The sequence below is a fragment of the Camellia sinensis genome, chromosome 3, assembly GCF_055761805.1.
Source record: "Camellia sinensis isolate YWXY chromosome 3, ASM5576180v1, whole genome shotgun sequence".
Classification (NCBI taxonomy): domain Eukaryota; kingdom Viridiplantae; phylum Streptophyta; class Magnoliopsida; order Ericales; family Theaceae; genus Camellia; species Camellia sinensis.
Genome location: NC_138963.1, coordinates 44304265 through 44326154, shown reverse-complemented (window position 1 = coordinate 44326154; position 21890 = coordinate 44304265). Strand labels below are relative to the sequence as shown.

Here is a 21890-nt window from a genome sequence, read left to right as displayed (position 1 = left end):
TTTGGTGAGTAGATATAATTTTTAAAAATTTTAAAATATTTTTTTGACATTTATTTTTGTCGAACTAATTTATATTTTATCAAATTGTTGAATTTGCTCTTGAAATGGAGCAACAATGTCTTCAATTGTCTTTATTTGAAATGAGATTCAAAATTCAAGATCAAATTTATGACAATTAAAAAATCAGGGATTACAATGGCACAAGTCCGAAACTATAGGAACCGTTAGTATAATTCGCCTTATAATCAATGTTTCAAATGACAAATTTGTGAAAAATTGAATTGATGAACTTATGTATGGTATAATTACAATATTCAAAATATTTGTTAGTTACATCTCCATATTATATTTTAAATTTATAAAAAAAATTATTTTATAATACTAGATGTCTATAATAAATTAATTAAATTATACAGTCTGTGTATAGCACGAGTTGTCACTATTTTTAACTAATTGTCAAACATTTTTTAGTGACTTAAAAAAAAATAATAAAAAAAAACAGCCATACAACCCAGCAAAGTGGTACTTCTTGAAATGGAGCAACAATGTCTTCAATTGTCTTTATTTGAAATGAGATTCAAAATTCAAGATCAAATTTATGACAATTAAAAAATCAGGGATTACAATGGCACAAGTCCGAAATTATAGGAACTGTTAGTGTAATTCGCCTTATAATCAATGTTTCAAATGACAAATTTGTGAAAAATTGAATTGATGAACTTATGTATGGTATAATTACAATATTCAAAATATTTGTTAGTTACTCTCCATATTATATTTTAAATTTATAAAAAAAAATTATTTTATAATACTAGATGTCTATAATAAATTAATTAAATTATACAGTCTGTGTATAGCACGAGTTGTCACTATTTTTAACTAATTGTCAAACATTTTTTAGTGACTTAAAAAAATAATTAAAAAAAAAAAACAGCCATACAACCCAGCAAAGTGGTACTTCTTAAAAGACTAACAGAGTAATACAAGGTATTGCATATAATTTACTCCCCGTAATTTGGGGTTAGAGTACTTTAGCTCATATAATTCAAATATAATAAAAAATCTCCATATGATTTTTGACTAAAGTGTCACTGTTAAGTTTGGAGATTTTTTTTTTTAAGATCCCTAGTATGAAGATTTTATAGCATAAAGGACACCCAATATTTTCATAATGTCTAAGGTCCTTCAACATTGATCCACTCTCCAGAGAAATTCTCTCTAGAAAAATTTTGGGAATTTCTCTGGACATCTCAGAGAATTTCTCTGGATAGAAATTCTCTTCAGAGAAAATGGGTTGGCTGTTGTACAATCCATATAAGCCAAACTTGTAATATAACCAGTGGAAGCGTGCTACGCCCTTCTGTTCACAATCATTGTAGAGTATGTCCTAAAGACGATCCTTGTATTTCTCTAGAAGCTCCTCAGTAGCCGGCAAATCATCAATCATGCTAAAGTAAACCGCCATATCTTCCATAGATTTGCTACATATTGGGCAGATGTAGTTTCTGCAAGCATATGCCTGAAAACAAGCTGAATGCATGTAATGGCCACAAGGTAGACCCCTAACTGTTGCACTTGATGTAAACAAGAACTTGCAACAGATGGGGCAATTTGTTTCTAAACTTTTCTCCAGATGGGGGGCAGTTTGTTTCTAAACTTTTCTCCAGACATTTGTGGTTCACTAACTTTACGGAAAGACAACAATTACATTTCATGCATCAAAGCATATTCTACAAAGGAGAAAAAAAAATGACATACTCAAGAAGCCAAACAAGACTTCCAGAAAAGCCTATTCTTTTCCATCTGATTCATCAATTCCATATTTGAATCAACGAAAATTCAATTCAAACTAGAGAATTTCTCTAGTCCAAACAACAGAAAATTCAGTCCAAATCAAAGAAAATTCAATGCAAATCAGAAAATTTCTCTAGTCCAAACCAGAGAAATTCAATCCAAACAAGAGAAAATTCAAACCAAACCAGATAAATTCAATCCAAAGCAGAGAAAATTCAATCCAAACAAGAGAATTTCTCTGGTCCAAACCAAACAAATTCAATCCAAACCAGAGAAATTTCGTCTCATTTACTTAAAATTTTCTTTGATTTGTTTATCATTTTCTCTGCGTTCAAATTCATCATCATCATCATCAGTCCAAATCCAAATCCAAATTTCAAAAAAAAAAAAAAAAACAGAGGTGGATCTGAAATCGACCTGTGCAAGTGCGGGTATGGAACTTGGGACTAGCGTATTCAAGGCAAAAGTAGGGATTTTGCCTCCAAATCCATTCAGTGTCCTCCAATTTGTTACAACCAACAACTATACAAATCATAAATATATATATATATGGGCGCCAAATATTGGGAGACGTAAAGAGGCCAAATAATTGGACCTGGAGAGTCGAAATATATACATCGTATTCGGCCCCGTCTTATACATACAAATCTAAAAGTACCCTATTCGGCCAAATAACTAGTTGAGTAAAGGGCCGAATGAAGAGCGGTTTGCATGAAAGGAGCCGACTAAATAGTCATACGGCGAATTGAAGGTGGGCCCAGCCCCGAGCCCCAAGAAAGAAAAGATATAAATAGAAGAACATTAGCCAGAGAGATGTATGTGAGAATTAGTATGCTTAACTTAAGATACAAGCAATCAAGAGAGTATATATTGACTTATCCGTCGAAGTGCTAATTCTGGCACCCTCGACCGAAGTGTTTATTCCTTTTCAGGTTATTAGCTGAGGATCTCGAGCGTCCCATTGGATCCAAAGAGTATTTCCAAACCACATCTCACAATATATATATATATATATATATAAAATCATTAACAACAAGAACAATTGAAGAAGATAACATGATCATAATGAAGATGAAAATGATGATGAGTGAGAGAGAGAGCAAGAGAGGCTCCTTCGTCATCGTTGTCTTCTTCGCTTTTTTGAAAATAGTTTCAAGTTGTTTCTTCCTCGTGTTACATAACAACTTTCTCTATGATATATGGGTGTAGGGTTGAGGGACCTTAGACATCATAAAATAATATTGTAGATCTCTTCTATTACTCAAAATGGGAGAGGGACCTTAAACTAATTTTTCCGTTAAGTTTTATATCCAAATTAACACAAAGTGTATCATAGACACCATTTTTTAGAGTAGTTTGATTTTCTAAAAAAATAAGGGGAAATTAATACAATAAAAAGACAATTTTATCCCAATTTCTCCAAATCTAAAATTAGATCAATATGTTAACTAAAATAAAATAAAATAAAATAAAATAAAATATAATTAAGGATTGATCCAAAATATAAAATATAATTAAGAATTTATTTAAAATATAATTAAATAAAAATATAAAATAATTAAAAATTAAAAATTGATCCAAAATATGTTTAAATTAAAATTAAATTAACGTGTTGAAAAAAAAAATAATTTAGAATTTAGAATTTAGAATTAATTGTGATATAAAATATAATTAAAATAAAATTAGATTAAAAGTAAGGAATTACAATAAATAATTAAATATTTAAGATTAATTGTGATCTAAAATATAATTAAATTAAAATTAGAATAAAAAGTTAAGAATTACAATAAATAATTGAAAATTTATACGTATTGTGATTTAATTGAATTAATATTACACATTATAAATTATATGTACGAGAGGCATGAAAGGAGGCACTAGAAGAATGAGGGATAATGGGAGTTCAGTAAATGTGGATTGAGTGAAAGTGAGCAAGAGTGTGTGTTTTCTAATTTGTTTCTTGTGTAGCTCAGTGTTTGCTGGAATGAAGATAAATTATAACCAATGTGGGTAGAGAGATATGAGCACATCTATAATACAAACCTATCATTGCCCATATAGTTTATTTCTAACATACTACATATATAGCCATACTTTATCTATTTTGAAGGTACAAGAGGCTATGAAGATATATGTTGAAACCATGTTGTGTAGGTTGAGTGATGGGAGCTTATACATTGTTTGCTTGTTTTTCCTGCCAAGTGTTGTGAGCTTCTAATAAGAGGGTTGAGTGATGTGAGCATATATGTTATCTGTGTTAGTGATTGTGATTTGGAAAAACTGCATATGATAATACAACCTTGTCTACTTGAGGTGTTCTTAGGTAATATCCTATACTGGACGGGTTTTATTGACATAAAATGGAAGAAAGTTGGGCACTGGGGTGCTGGAATCAAAGGCAGCTGGGTGTACCTTGCTGGAAGGAAGCTGCAAGTACAGATGGCTGCTAGGAGCGCCTAAAGTGTGAGGAAAATTTTACTCTCATTTGTATATATTTGTCTAGTGCTAGTTTCTGTCCAAGATAGGACCTCTTTTGGCCTACCCTTGCGGGCTGTGCTAGGGATTGCTTTTGTATTGTGTTTATTTTTGTTTTTGGTCGTTAAGAATATAAAATATGTTCGCGTTCAACATACATTCTGTATGAGGTTCCTGAACATATTAAAATCTTTTAATCTGAACAGATGGACATTTTTGTGTTGATTGCCATGGCAAATATGAACAGGTGAATACATAGTCTAGTCTTTTAGTGGGGGTAGATTTTTGATGTGTTGGTAGTACTGAACAGGTGGGCAGTATTGCTTCGTTTTTGTTGTGTTTGCAGTTTTTGTATAGCTTCTATTAGGACTTGAGGCATGCCCCTTGTATTAGTGTAACCTCTTGTCTTTTTAATTTATGACTTATTCACCAAAAAAAAGAAAAGAAAAAGAAAAGAAAAAGAAAAACAAACTATAGGATTTGAGGGTATTGTAATCTTTTCACATCTATAGTTAACGGTATTGACGGTTGCACTTTGACCCAAAATTACATAGAGGCTTCCTGACTATATTTGAACGATAGGGGATAAAATGTTTTTGCCTTAAACCACAAGGAGGCAGATTGAATTTTATCCTAATTTTTTTAAAAAAAAATCTCAAGTAGAATAGCAAGGGAGTGGGTTTGGAGTGAGTTTACCGTCTATTGGAGCCCAATCAAGAATGGTAGGAGCAGGAGTGGGAATGAATTAATTTTTTAACTTTAAAAATAAAATAATAATATAACAGACTACGGATAATAAATTATAATTAATAAAAATTAAAAAATATAAAATATAAAAAAATAAATGAAGGAGTGAAAGTAAATATTTAGCATAATATTTTAATATTATTCTATCAAAAATTATATTATATACATATTATATAGGGAGAATTTTAAATAAGTTAAATGTTAAAAACAAATTCAAACTAATGATTTATTTGCACAATTGGATGCATAAGTTATTTGTATCCTCATTATTTTGTAATTATTTTTTTACTCTTCATTTTTTTTAATATTCTCCCTATAGTATATAAATGCAAATATATTTAATAAATAAAAAAGGGTATGACTCCCCTCTATATTTATCCATATTTCATTTTTTTGCTCCATTCTAGGCCCACAATAATAATCTAAACCATTCATCTTATAAATTTCATAATGAAAACCATCTGTGTAAAAAATCAATTTCATCGGATATCAATGAATACATAAAAAAATCACTTGTAATTTATAGAATGAAAATTTTAAGTTTAAACACAGTTACTATCCATTTTAAAAAATAATATGTAATTTATTCATATATCTAATGATATCTGATGAAATTGATTTTTTACATAACTTATCTAAATTGTTAAGATTATAAGATGAACGGTTTAAATTATCAATGTGGACCTAAAATAAAGCTTAAAAAATAAAATTAAAAAAAAAAATATAGAAGATAAGAGTATGAAGGAAAGTCAATCTCATAAAAAAAAAATTGTCATTCTAAATTAAATAAATAAATAAAAACTAAGAGAGAGAGAGAGAGGGGGGGGCTGTAAACATGGGAAAACTCTGGAAACCAAAGTTAACCATCCAAAATTTTCGTAGACCAAAAAAAAATCACCTTAGGTAGGTATTTGTGAAGTGGAGGTTAAATTTATGTGATTTGAGATCTATACATAAAATAAACCAAGGAAGATTCTGGGTTAATAAGGGAGATGGCTCCCTTCTATATTCTTACACTCCATATTTGATACCGATAGGCACCCAAGAGGAACCAGCCCACAAACCAAGGCCCAGTCCACATCCCAGCGACCAAAGCCCAATAACTCTGAGAAATCAACACCAAGCTAGAACCAATAATATTCGACCATTTTCCAAACAGAAGCATAGACACGTAAGCAGATAAATATCCTACAAAGTTATTGCACTCACATATCAGCCATTAATGAGGCCCTCACGACATTAAATACGACAAACCATTCACGTCGAAATATACAGACTCACCATGAACGATGCAAGCTAGAAGGTAGACTTTCGACCAACGCAACAATCTTGAATGGACAAAGAAATGATGAGCAAATGATATAAGGCAGCTTCCAAAATGCGTAGAAGGTTAAGTTTTTAATTCCTCCTCTTCTCTCTCCCTCTACATAGTCAACCTCTCTTATTCTAACTCGATTGTCGAAGGGTCCGCCGGGGGATCACCTCCCCCATTGGACCTTTTTGCAGGGACATTCCACGGACTTCAGGGCTAGCTGACCTGTTAGAAGCTTGGACCAGCCTGACCCATGGCTCATCGGGAAAATTACCTCATCAATAGTCTTCCACACTTTATTTTTTGGGTTAGATTTTAGGTCTACAATGATAATTTAAACTATTTATTTCATAATTCCAACAATTTAAATGAGTTATGCAAAAAAATAATTTCATCGAATATCACTGATACATGAATAAATTACATCTTATTTTTTAAAATAGACAATAATTGTGAATTAACCTTAAACATTTCTTTTTATAAAATAAAAACTAATTTATTTATGTATTTGTCCTTATCTCATGAAGTTAATTTTTTATACAGACAATTTTCATACAATATTAATAGTTTAGATTATAATTATTATGAACCTGGAGCCAAAAATGAAATATGAAGAATAAGAATGGAAGCCATTCCCGTTGATAAGGTGCATTTTGTGTAAGGCTATAAATGAATTGAATTGTTTACAAACAAACTCGACTTGGCTCATTAAGGGCTCAACTTGACTCAATTTGTTTAGTAAACGAACCGAGTTCAAACTTAAATAAACTTAGCTCATCTATTTTTATTTAAATTATATAATAAATATATTATTTATATATTAAATAATATAAATAATATTACAAATAACTTTATTGAACCGACTCAACTCGAATTTCATTAATATTAACCAGTCAAACTAAACTCAAATCCATTTGCTAAACATGGCTCAACTCGTTTGGTTTGCAGCCCAACCTCCTAGTATTCCTCTGTAAACAAGTGTGGGAAGGGGAGAGAGAGAGCGCGCTCTCTCTGGGTGAGGGAGATGGCGAACAAGGACCTCAATGAGATAGGTCTGCCCAATCAATCACCAACATCTTCACAACTCGTAACTTGTTAACTGCCAAGGTAGCTAACCCTCCCCTAATTACTTACCAAGCTTCGTTTTCTTCAATTCCCCCCCCCCCTCCATGAATTCAATCCCTATCTCAATACTATTTTCTATAATTCAATGAATTCTTGTTTTTTTTTATGGTTTAATTTAAGTACAAGCTAGTCACTCTTTTGGATTTTCAATCATAGTTACCAGGAGGCCTGTTAATTAAATTAGAAACCCTACATTGATGTTTGATTGCTTTGGGTTTTTCTTGGGAAACGCTAATTGCCTACAAACAACAAGAATTACCCAGAATTGTCTCTCACACAAACAATCTTGTTCAACCACTGGATTTTTTATTTTTATTTTTTTTGCAGTCATCATTGTTGGATATGAAGATGAGAACTAGTGCCAAATGTGTTATTAATGCATACTTTTTTGGGGGGGATATATTAAGGCTGTTTGTTGCAGCTTAAAGAAGTTGATTATAGCTTATTTTAATTTGTGAGTATATGTGCAAGAGTATTTGGTACAGTTTCTACTTACAACTTATTAAGCAGAAATAGCTTAAATAAGCTAAAAAAAAACTGACTAGCTAGAAGCTGGGAGAAGGGTGCTTTTAGCTTCTATTTTCTAAACCCTAACCCTAAGCTACACCAAACAGGCCATTGGAGGCCATAACATGGGGAGAGGAGCCTTGCCTACAGCAAGACTTGAACACCTCACCTTATAGCTAGGTGCAAAGATTCTAGTTATATTAATGTATATTATTTGCATGAGTTAGTGTTTTTTCTATATACAAGTATGAGATGGTTGGTATGAAGCAGAGATATTTCTAAAAAGGAGTTGTATTTGTATTGTACCAGTATTGATACTCGGAGATTATGTAGATAATACTTTCTAAACGTATCCGATACTTGATGTTAATTTTGAGAAATATCAGATACTTTTCAGACACTCTAGGTCACGTATCCAAACTATTATGAAATTGAAATTTAATAGTTTTTGTATATTATTAGAATATAATTGTTAGAATAGATACAATAATAGTTTTTCACAATTTTCTTATTTCTTACCGAAGAAGAAAATAGTACTCTACTTTTTAAAAAATTTATCAAACTAGCATATCCATTGAAAAAAGTAAACTGACTATTGGCTTGGCTCTTAAACTAATATCTAATTCCTAAAGAATGGTTTCTCACTATTCTTTGAGCTCATATATAATATAATATAATACTAAAGATTATAAATTTTTTTCAACGTATTATGGTCATATTGGTTTCCTATTTTTTAGATTTTGTCATATCACAATATACATGTCGTATCCCTATTATCTATCCCACATCCATATGCATGCTTCATAGGATGTTTGAGAAATGATGAATTGAATAATCACAAAATTATTCTATTTATACCAGTAGCCTTGCAGAACAGGTGGTACCCAACTGGTCTGTCAACCTTGATGTTAAAGGCTCAAGTTCCTTGGTTGTGTTGAGTAGACAGTAAAATACTGCAGCCATTTCCATTACACAAATTTGGAGTCTCCATTGCCTAAATTCAAACTCATCTCTAAATTTGATCTCTGGAAACTTGTGTTTCCTATTATTTGAATACATCATCAACCATTGGATTTGATTTGTCAAATGTATTGAATTGTTTTACTAATTTTCTGGGTTCTCAATGAACAAGACTCTTTTTCATCCAATATGTTAGTTTAAAAATTAAATGTACTTCTCTTAATGGTTTCGGAGAGGTTGACTATTCAAAAAATTTCCTTCCAGGATGTGTTGTCGTTAACTGAATTTGAGTTGATGGAGTTGTTAGATGTGGGGTTTGCAGAAGTTACAACTGCAGTTGCACAAGTCAGTGAAATTGCAAACTGTAAGTGTAATATGTTAGTAAGTATTAGGGGGGGAATAAAAAAAAAAAACACTTTGCTTCCTGGGGCCAAAGAGTGGGGTAATTATGTCATTTTGTTTTGTTTGACTTATGTGTCTAGGCACTATCATTACTGGAGCAGTGCACCCAAAATGAATACTTCTCTGGCCATCTCCCCACATGTCTAAAAGGATTGGATGAGGTCTTATGTGATGGAATACCCTTTGATGTTTTGACAGAGTTAGTTGGTCTTGCAGGAATTGGCAAAACACAGGTATGATGACTATTAACAATGTGAATGCTTTAATAAACTTTTCATTTTTTTTTACTGATGTGCTACATTCAATGCTTGACCATGACAAGGCCATCCTTTCCATCATAATGTACTGGGTTATTAGTTTTTGCTTTTGTTTTTTAATAATTTAAAAAATTGTGAAATTACTCTTGTGATTATGATATGTTGCTTCACCCTTTGACAAAGTTCTTAACATTTTTTGTTGATTTAGTCTAGCAATAATTCTTAATTTGCATGATTAAGGTTTTGCATAATTGTTTTTACATGCTAGTGTGATACAAATGTATATAATGGCTATACGCGTAATCATATGATTCTTCGTTCCATTTTGTTTGAAATTGTAGTTGTCATGCCCCTGAAATAATTACACAATACAACTCCAAACAACGACTACAAGTGATATAGGTGGAATAAGAAGCTTTCATTAATTGGAATTGATATACAAAAGGTGACACATGCAGTATACATTCATAAATAGTTTATCCTGAATCTACAGCATGCGCTACAAGTGGTAATAAAGAATGAAAGCTAAACATGTATTTATATGCCCTAAAGGCTTATATCTTTCCCAGACCTTGCTTGGTTACAACAAAATGAGTTAGAAACTTAATACACATAAATCCATAGGCTTGAAAAGAAAGTAAATACAAAATGAACAAAAGTGAGCTCCAGCTCCACAGCCTTCGCGAGCTAAGTCCTTGGTGGAGGCATATCGCCAGCACCTGAAAATGATTTTTCCCAAGGAGGGTGAGCCAAAGCCCAGTAGAGATAATCTAACACAATATATGAATCTTAACAAAGATATAAACATGAAGTGTATATAAATGCTTATGACCAGTGTTTTAAAAAGCACGCCTAAGCAAGGCGAGGTAAGGTGAGGCGAGGTGAGGCGACATAGAAGAGGCGCAGATGAGGCGACGAGGCGACGAGGCGCACGCTTTATGATGAAGCTTAAGGCATGAGCTTCATGCACTTCACATTTCTTTCACTCCAACAGCCCATCTGTTTTCTGTGTGGATACCCACATGGGATGACATCTCATTTACATTATAAAATGATCCAAACGTGGGTCAAAAGAGCAAAAACATTAAAAAAAAAAGCCCTAGCGGAGAAGAAGAAGAAGAAGACGCGATGTCGCGAAGAGTACACGACATGCCAATATACGCGGGTTCTCTTCTCTTCTCTCTCTTCTCCTCTCCTCTCTCTTCCCTGCCTCTGTTCTACTCTGTTTTTCATTTCCCTTCAATCTTCTCTTCTCTGGTTCTCTTCTTTGCCTCTGTTCTACTCTTTTTTTTTTCTTTTTTTTTGCTTCATTATTCTCTTCTGGTTCGCTCACAATCGCTCTTTCTCTCACCTTCTCTCTCTCTCTCTCTCTCTCTCTCTCTCTCTCTCTCTCGCGATCTCTCTCACTTCTGTCTCTCTCTCTCTTTATCTTCTTGATTCATATATATATATAGTATAATATAATACCTATTATATAATATATACTTATACATAGTAATAAAAAAAATAAACACATGTATGTAAAATAAAATAAAAAAATTAATTGAAACACATTATTTAAAAAATATAATAAATAAATAAAATAATATATATTAAAAAAATTAATTATTTTTTTTCTTCTTCTCTTCTTATTAAAAAAATTAATAATATATATATTAAATATTTGCTTACGTCAAAAATTGTGTTATATTAATATTTTGCTTAACTTCTATAACTTGCGCCTCACTTTGGTGTGGCGCGTGTCTCGCCTCGTGCCTCGGCGCTTAGGCTCCAGATGACCTTGGCACCTCGATGCGCCTAGAACTTTTTAAAACACTGCCTATGACAAATTCATTTACAACCCTTTCGCAAACCATTCCATGTCAAGTTTTACATCACAACCCATGTTATCTTAATCCCCTTTTTACTTTAATTCATTTTATCTCAATTCATGAGTTATCTCCATTTATTATAAACAATCAAACTGAGGATACAACTCAAAGGCTTTCAAATCAATCTAGTCATCACACAAACACTCTCATTTGCCATTTTACGGAAATTTCGTCCACGAAAATCGGCACCCATATATGTACAATGTTTTCAGGACTTTCACCCTAGACGCACAGACCAACTTAATTCAATGGAGTCCATTCCCTTTCTCCTCCCAAATATGGAGTACCTCCATTTTCTCCTCACAAACGTCATACATGTACAATGCATTAAACACAGTCATATTCAATGATAATCAATAAGAGATTAGTTTCAATTCACCTAATCATCATGCAATTTCTACAACAATCATGACTATCCTCCACCAATAGCCCAAAGCAGATATTTCTAAACAGATATACAATCTCTGAAACACAGGTGAGAGATAATACATATCTGACTATACCATTCATATAAACTAACTCCCAATTTCACACTTTTAATACCAATTTCATTATTTATACAAAATAATTATTTGAGTCGTTTAGGGCAAAACTCCACTCTTTTATGATCCCATCCCAAACACCAAAACACACCATTCTAACCCAACACAAGCTCATAATTACTCCCATAACCATTTCCATTACATTCACTTAAACCAAAACCCTAGGTTTGTTCAAAATTAACTCAAATCCCATTGTTTCTTACACATCAGTAAATATTCAAGTTTAGAAGCCGAGAGAGAGAATGGGGACCTTCAAACACGTCGAAATCCAACTCTATTCAGATGGCAATAAAGCTTTTGAGATGCTCTAACTTTTTATCAAAGAGAGTTGGGTGTATAAACCACTAAATATGAGTGAAAAAGTAGAGAGAGTGTGAGTTTTAAAGAGAGGAGCTCTAAATCTAGGGTTTTGAGGGAAAAAGTTATGAAAAAGTGATAAAAAATGGTGCTGCTACGAACTGATATACACACAGTCTGCTCGAGCGCAAGAAGTGATGCTCGACCATCAGACACAATAAGTTGTTCCGCTTGAGCGCAAGAAACTACGCTTGAGCGTCGAATGCACACTTCTAATAGTTTTATAGACAACAAACCAACACTCGAGTGCAATAAAGTTCGCTCGAGCGCCTACCCGCTCGAGCATAGGAAACACCGTTCGAGCGTAGAAAACACTCTTCCAGTAGTTTTGCAGACCTGTAAAAGTATTGAGAGTTCGCAAAGCCCGCTCGAGCGGAGGACCAAAAATATGGGCAACATAAGGTTTGAAAAACAAGCGATCAACCTGTTCCAAACACACTCGATACAACCACATAGCCAAACTCAAGCAAAAATAAGGGGGAAAAGACATGAACCACATTCAGAAATCATAAAACCCAAGTCCAGAATACAAGATGGGTTGGGTCAAAATCGGAATCGCTATAGCAGTTTTTAGGGGTGTTCACAGTTTGGATTTGGACGGTTTGCGGATCGGTTTGGACCCGTCCACATCTACGCAGTTTGGAGAAAAGACAACCCGCAACCGCCCGCAGTGCGGTTTGCAGTTTGTGCGGATAGGGTTCGCGGATGTGCGGGTAGTTGCAGGCGGTTTGCGGATTGGACTTTTTTCTTCAAAAATTTATTTTTAAGCCTTAATTTTTTCCCATTTTGTAAATATTTATTTTGGGCCCTTTTCTCCCCATTTTCTAAAATGCTCCAACATTAATAATTAATGAATTAAAACTTATAAAATTAAAAATACAACAAAATCAATTTGTAACACAAACAAATCATTCAAAATCTTAAATTAAATCATAAACTAACACAAACATATATTTCAAAATCCTAAACTATAACTCCATATTTATTAAAGAATTTAAAATTCCAAATCACATTTCATCCGGGACAAGTTCAATTATGTAACAATAATAATATGATCAGTATTTATTCAGTTTCAGTTGATATAATACTATTAGCAAACGTAATGCTAGAGGAAGTTCAAAAAATAAAGGGTGTTTTGTTTTGAACAAAAATATATAGGTGGGATATAGAAATGAAATCAATAGTTAAGATAAAAATAAATAAATAAATAAAGTGCGGGCAGTTTCTTGCAGGTGCGGGTTAAACCCGCAACCCGCAAAGATGTCATATTTCAAACTGCATCCGCCCGCATTGTATTTATGAAACCGCCCATTTGTATGTGGATTGGGCAATTTTTGCGGATCGGATAAACCGTTGCCCACCCCTAGCAGTTTTCCATAAAGCTTTCATTACTGGCTTCATTACCTACTAATTTTGGAGGTTTAGAGGGCCATGTAATTTATGTTGACGTAGATCAAGAACATTTATGGGCCATGCTTTTCTGATATCACTTATTTCAAGTTTGTGATATTTATTTAAATCTTAAATTTTGTTAGACATGCAATAGACTGAAACTGTAAAATCTGCTTTTCTCAGGATGATAGAAATTGGACTTAGTAGTTTCCCAGATATATTTCACATGGAAGGAATGGCACAAGAGGTATGCATCATGTTTGTCCAATACTTAATGTATTTAAATCATTACCTTGTGGAAGAATGTTTAGCATCTAAAATGAGTAACTTTCATTTATACTACAGATGGCTAGTAGGATCCTAGTTTTGCAGCCGTCATCATTGGCTGAATTTACTGAGAGGTGTGAACTAGAGTCAGACTTCTTATGCTAAACCTAGAGTGAATATAATAAGATATAAATGGGATATTTTGAGAACTTCAAGTAGTAATTTGTGACAATGCCAGAGCCAACTAAGATGTTTCACTCATGAACCACAAAGATTATGAGTCTATGACAAGACCCTCTTAAGGGTGATATGGTTCGATTTGAGGGTTGTCTAGATAACCCAGTTTGTTAGATGGTTAACATATGAATATTTGAACTATCTGGTATGACCTTCTAGAGACTTTATCAAACTTTCCTCTTCAATTTAAGTTCAGACAAGGTTTTATAAAGAAAGTAATGTTGACATAAGTATCTCGTACTGGGCTTGTTGAGAAGCCCATTCACAACCAAGCTCAAACTTAGGTTTTGGGCAAGATTGCTCTACAAACTAACTCTGTTGGAATTGGGATTTACTTGAGGCCTCATGAAAAGTTGGCGCTACACTTACATGGCTTTGATAACAATTCTTAAGCAACTTTCTGAGAGTATTAGAGAATAACTATGACGAAAAGGAAAAAGTACCTTGCCTTTTAGATATGACAAAAAAATGGATAAGCTCTTCGAGTATCTTGTAATTGCAATTGAAGTTGAATATCTTTCGATATGGAAATTAGAATGAATAGGTAAATGAACAAACTTGACAAGCTTGATTGGGCTCATGAACAGGATTGAGTTTGGCCAAACCCTAGCAAATGAAACTTGAACAGGAAATTTTTTTTCTCAAATTAAGCCCTACTCAAGTTCAAGCTCAATCTAAAGTCAACCAACCCCAGTAGCCAATTGTTCTTACTCTTTCTAGACTTATCAACTGAGAGACTATTGCAATAATTTTGAATATTATATGTTGTTTTCTTTTTCACTAGGTTGCAGTAAATCAAGGTTTCGCTCCTCCAGCACCAAGTGAAGTTGCTTGTCATTGATAGCATGACAGCTCTTGTTTCAGGGTAAGTTCAAGCTTTTTCTTCTGTACTATTTGACTGAAGTTTGTTTTTCTCAACTCTAGTTATCAATTGTCTAACATCCTACGTAGTTGCAGTATTAACTTATTAATTAGCCATTCTGCTATTGTTTATGGATGTGTTATCTTATATGCTTCTTGTTGCTTTTAGAAATCGGATGTTGGACATTCTACAACTACACCAAATGATGTTAAAATTTGCTAGTGGAGCAGTGCTTCTGATAAAGCTCAACCATTTTTTATCAGATTAAATCTCTGGCATCTAAAAACAAGTTCATAAACTAGCATGGCCATAATGGGAACGTTGAGGTAGATATTTTATAAATTGGGCAAGGATAAAACTAGGAATGAATAAATTGATGAGAGTTCAGAAGTAAATGCTTTTGGAGATGGTTTATATCACTTTTGGAGCCAACTTGATGAAGTGATAGACTATCAATCCAAGTTCAACGGATTAGTCAGAGCACACAGATTTCATATTTGCATCTAATTTTTCACTGTTTGGGGTTAGTTCTAGCTATGCAATAAAGGCTGATTACAAGATGCATTTTTTGCATTGCATCTACTAGATATGGTTGTTCTATCTGATTAATAATGCAAGAATTTCGTCCACTGCACAAATTCATTTACCAGTATGTTGCTTGTGTAGAAAGTCCTACATTTTTTATAAGAAATTTAACCTCTTGATTTCCACTGCTAAAAGAGTTTAAAAGAAAGTTGTCCATATCCACTAAAAATTTAGTTATCTGAACCCATGTACCATAGTATTAAGCATCCATTCTTTAAATAACACCCATGCAACTTTGGCATGGATCTCCCATTTTATGCAAAAACAGTGCATTTTTTACACATTTTAAACAAGAAATTCTAATGCAACATATCCTTTTCCTCTAGCTTGTGTTTTTGTTTAAGCAACATGAAAAATCTACAAATCCCCTAGATATTGATTTGTGAATATGTATCAATTTTAAGCAGTAAATAGCAATCCCAATCAAACAATCAAAGACAAATCAACACAACGATTTAATGTGAAAAAACCACAATTGGAGCGCCTCTAATTGTGATAAAAAAAAAAACTACGGGCAAAAGCCACAAAATCATCCACTAAGAAGACATAAAGGAATTAGATAAGTGTACTCTCAATTACCTATGCCTGAATCGAACCGACCCCTATGTGTCTCTTCCAACCCGTCTTCACCTCGGAGTTGTCTTGCCTAACATTGAATCCACAGCACCGATGTCGAATCACAACAATGAGCCACTCCGGAATCCACCAAAGCTTCAGGCCCGAATTCCATGGAATCCACCGAAGGAAAACACTCTCTTTTGTATTGAACAAAACAAACAATCCTTTGATGTATACTTTTCAAACCATGAGTTAAATTCAAACAAACATCAAAGAAACTAGAAAATAACTAGCAAAGAAGCTCCAGATATAAACCCTAATATCCAAGAAGAAAATCTAGAAGTCGTAACCCTAAAAATAGATGAAACCACATATTTATAGAAAATTGATCCGCGATCTCCACTCGAGAGCAAGAATAGCCGCTCGAGCGAAGGAAAGTTCGCTGAGCTTAAAATTCTAACTTCTAGTACTTTTGCAGACAGGTCAAACTTCTGGAACCAAACGTTCTCCGCTCGAGCGGATAAACGGCCGCTTGAGTGGACAAGTAACTTCGGCTGTATTTTTGCTTTTTGCTTTCGGGGGTGCTGCCCTGCACCCGCCAAGGGGCGCTGCCCCCTGGACCCCAGCGAGCTGACCGGGCAGCTCGATCCCCGACATAGTCAGCGAAGTGACAAACATGAAAGAATTAACTTCTGAAACATCTTTACAAGGCACAATTCGGGTTGAATTCGCATCTAAAACTCATAGCCTCATTAAAATAAAGATCAAATATAACTGCAACTGAAAGGAGTTTTGTTAAACAGGATTGTCAAGAATAAAAACCTAACACAACATATGCACCATACTCTCTGTTCAGGGAATTTGAGCAAGGACCTCCGAGACAATATTCAGTGGGTTGGCATATTTCCTTTATCAAGTGAGAACTATATATTCTGAACTCTTATCTTTGTTTTGTGAAACTTTTTCGCTATGGATGGTTTGTCTTTGCTCCTTAAGAGATACTTCTTTATCTGTTGTGTTTAGGTCTCTTGCAGAATTTTCACGAATTCCTATAGTGGTGACTAACCAAGTTAGATCTCAAAGCAGTGATGAAATCTCCTAGTATGCTTTCCAAGGTATCATAGCATAATTAGTTTATGAAATCTTTTGCACCAGTAGTAAGACAATTAATTCATCTGTGCAGTGCGGAGCAAGGATGACACCATAGTGGAATCCACAAGATTTGATTATCATCTTGTTCCAACTTTAGGGATTCACTGGTCTCATGCTATCACTATTTGCCTTGTGCTGGAAGCTATATCAGGTTGGTGACTGCTACTTTCCTTGACATAAAATGATATCATATTGCTCATGCATGGATTAAAAATTTGCTCCATGGGGACTATTGGGATCTTCTGCTTTCAAGTAGATTGTGATGGTGTCTTAGTTTAAAGTGTGTTCTCTAAAAAAATTATGTTCATTCCTATTCAAGTAAGGTTATAAAACTGGTGTTTTGTTGAATATGAGAAGGAATCCTTTATTGGGGTGATTTTGGAAATGGCCAGATTGTTACAGTTGAAACTCTCCTGGAGGGGCAGGATTTTAGTGAAAGAGAGTTGAACCGATGACACTCCCGATGTACTATTAGCTAGCAAATTAAGCGGTCCTCTAGGGACTTCCAGATCACCAGAGATTGAGGAGAGAGCCAAGGCTGGAGTAGAGAGTCAATACTATGTATATTGGAAAATTGAGATGTGTTTTCAGGGTGTTATATGATTGATGTACACATCAACAATGAATTTGTTAATTGGGCATTGAGCCATTATGAAACATGTCAAATTTTATCAAAAAACATTTTGAACAGTTTTGTAGTCAAAATAAAGAGTAGTATCTTGAGCTGGTTTGCTCATGTTAGCTAGTAAGACATATGAATGCTTTTTGTGGAGGATGTGGCCTTTGATATTGCTCAATGGGGTATAATCAGTGAAGCCCATATCTGTGTACGGGGCTGGAGACTTTTTTGAGTTGAGTAGTATGCATCCAATTCTAAGTCCCCTAAGGCTCCAAATTTGAGAGTAAACTAACCTTCCACTACAGGAAATATAGGATTTAACGGCGTTCATTTAACAGCGCTTTTTTAAACGTCACTGTTTTTAACATTTAACAACGTTTTATAAACGTCGCATTTTATTTTGAATAAAACGGTACTGTTTAGGGAATCGAAGTCGTTTTTTCAACGCCTTCACATGTGTTACAATAACGTTATTCCTCGCTCTCTCTCTCTTAGCTCTGTGAGAATCAGAAAACCCTTCTCTCTCTCACTCTCTCTCTCTCTCTCTTCAAGCCCTCATTTTGAATCTGGGAAACCTTCAGTCTCAGAGAAACCAATCCCTCAAATCTCTCACTCACCCGATCGCTGGCTCTCTCTCTAAACCCTTCACTCTCAGCTATTACAATTCAACCTCAGAGTGATTTCGATTTCGAAGTTCTTTCTCTCTCTCTCGATTTGGAACCTCCACCGCCACCACCATCTGCATCATTGACTAAGGTGAGCACCACTGCCTACAATCTCAATTTCATATTCTCTCTCTCTCTCTCTCTCTCTCTCTCTCTCTCAAGCTCTTCCTTCCGTCGATTCTTCTCCTAGGGTTTACATATGTTTAAGATTTCAAATCTAAGATTTCTCATTCAAAAATATATGTTTCAGATCTAAGATTTCTTATTCAAAAATATATGTTTTAAATCTGAGATTTTTCATTCAAAAATATATATTTATGACTTTAAATTTCTCATTCAAAAATATTTGTTTGAGATTTGAAATTTCTCATTCGAAAATATATAATCTTTCCTCATTAAAAATTTTCATTCGAAACAATATCCTTTTAGATATGAGATTTTCATTCTAAAATACATGTTTCAGATCTGACAACTTTTATTTGTTTGAGATCTGAAAACTCGCTGGGATTTTTTTTGGGTATAGTCTTCTTTTTGATTGTTGATTTTTGAGGGAATTTGATTACTCAATGTTTTGCATATATGAATGACATACTTGATAAGGTCTGCTGCTATGTTCTGTGTGTTATCAATTCATGCCATATTCATTGAACAAGTGTAATAAATTATTGACAATCTATCCTTGAATGTTATGAGTTTACCTTCAAATAGTTTATGCCAATGGATTTGTTTTACTATTTTCAACTTATTTTAATAGCGAATTTGAGGTAGTTTGCTATTTGAATAGCAAAATAACAACTTATTTTAAGGTAAACAATTAATATTTTCATGCTCCTGATGCTGCTAGTTGACTTGGTTTATGTTCAATGATCCACTAATCTAGTTATAGTTGGTAGTCAAAATGCAAAGAGAAGAGGCTGAAAATGATTAGGCTTATTTTAATATACAAAATTGAAAACAGAGACAGAAAAATTGTAAGTTTTCAAAATTAACAGAAACCCTTAATTCAAAAATAAGAGTGTGTGAAGCTTTGTGCACTCTGTCTCTCTCTGCGTGGCTGTGTGTGTGGGGTATGAGACAGACTTGATGGGCGAGTGGATGAATAAGAGAGTCATATGTTATCTACATTCTTATTGCCATATTAGGACTTATGATCTCAAGCATATATAGCAGTTCAGTTGTTTTTCTACATCATTCTTTAGTACAGAAGCACTTTCATATTTTCGTAACTTCTTGAATCCCTAAAAAATGATTGCTTGAATTTGCTCATACATGGCATTGTGGTGCTACTTCATCTGGCTATATTAACCTTTTTTTTTCTTTTTTTTTTTTTGTGAACATGGAACATACTCTACAATTTAATGAAATTTGTCAAAAACTCGTTCACTAATATGAACTCATTGACAAAAGGTCAAAAAAGAGATAGAACAGTGCTATGAGCTCATTCACAGGCTGGGAATGGGAGTCGTGTATTTAATTGGGGAAAGAGGCAAGTCACTCCATATTTAACCTTCCATGTATATACTTATTTATGTAGATGTATATGGAGTGTGGAACTGCAAGTGAACAACACAAGATACATCGTAGGGAAATTTTATGGTTGCTAAAAACAGGTTCATTACTGAAAGTTTACATTTTGGTATGGCATTTAAAGCTTACAAGTGGAATGTCACTAGTTTGGGAGAAAACTTGTGTGACTGAGCATGTCTATTTCTGCGAATAGGTTTAGTTTTCAGTACATGTTTTGCAGACATAGCACAATAGGGTATATTATATTCATATATTCTGGTACAATTGAAACTTAGGTACTCTGCTCTTGCAAAATTTAGTTTTGATCTTTTTTTCTATTTGTACCATTTGGGAATTTTTTATTTTTTATTTTTTATTTGAGCTAGAGAATTAGAAATTCAAATTATTGTCATCAAAAGAAGCGTTTTTAGGGAAGCAAGGAAAACATTGTGGATCAAAGACCTGCTAAGGTTTTTTGACCTTACAACTGATTGGTCCAACCTAAGAACATGAACATGATCCAACGAAGAAGTTAATGGATAGTAGATTTCATCTAGTACATATATGATTCATTCAAATTATATTAATTGAGTTTTTAAATTGGGTAAATATTAGTCATTGTCTTATGATTTGGCTTTCATTCACTTCTTCATATTTGTATGCATCTAGGAGTTGGTCCTACCATTATGAAAACCTGTGTCTTGGTTTGTGCCTTTTGTTCATTAATTCATCATCTAAGAATGGTGGGTTACGATATTTTGTGATTTTCATCTATTACTGTCAATAAGTTTATCATATTGGTGATTTAAGTGTTTTCCTTTCATATTGTTTTTCTTTTTTCAATGCTTTTTGGGTTAAATTGAATTTCTTTTGCCTCAGGCACCATGGTTGCAACAGTTGGAATCTTCGTTCTTTTCGTTTTGGGCACTAGCTGGGCATGTGATGCCAGAGAATTAACGACAACCGAACTCTCTAGTAGAGAAACGGTGATATCTGATGTTTCAGGTAGTTCTCTTTTTTCTTTTTTCCTCTTCCAAATTTATATAATTTTAAGATTTTAATGTTCGCAACACATGATACTTAAGTATATATCCAAATAAATCAATGTTTTCTGGCTACAGTGTTGCAGATAAATCACCAGGAATCACAAGGCATAATTAAAGCTTCAGAAGAAGTTGGAAGGAATGAAAATGTGTGCACGCTGTGTGAAGAGTTTGCTGCCAAGGCAATTGAGTACCTCGAGGACAACAAGACTCAGACGGAGATCATTGATATCCATCACAACACCTGTGCTCGGCTGATCCCTTTTGAGCAAAGGTAGTAACTGACATAAATGCCATTGGATTTGAATAAACTTGTTTGTTCACCATAATCCCGAGCTTTAGGCACTGTCAAGTTTCTCATGCCTAATTTGTAAACACTAATAGGATTAATGAATTCCAATCATCAGCTGATCTCCAAGAAATACAATTATAAATTGTATCTTTCAATTTACAACTGCAAATTACCTTTGTGACTTTATTTTGTTCTTCAATGTGGATTTCATGTCTAAAACTCATTTCTATCTCTAGAACATTTTCTTTCTAGTTGAGGACGGTAAATGATGTTGAGTGATAGTTCAAACTCGTAAATTTATCTTATATGTGTCTTGAAGCATAAATATTTCACAATCTATCTCAATGTACATGGATATTTAGT

General features: G+C 33.7%; 1 protein-coding gene and 1 pseudogene across 1 annotated transcript in view; both read left to right on the top strand.

The window, feature by feature from the left end:
* LOC114289226 (xanthotoxin 5-hydroxylase CYP82C4) overlaps positions 1–21890 on the top strand; it is a 377811-nt gene that overhangs the window by 236568 nt on the left and 119353 nt on the right. The gene's annotated exons all lie outside the window — the stretch shown is intronic.
* On the top strand, positions 7353–17561 carry LOC114289236 (DNA repair protein RAD51 homolog 2-like; annotated as a pseudogene).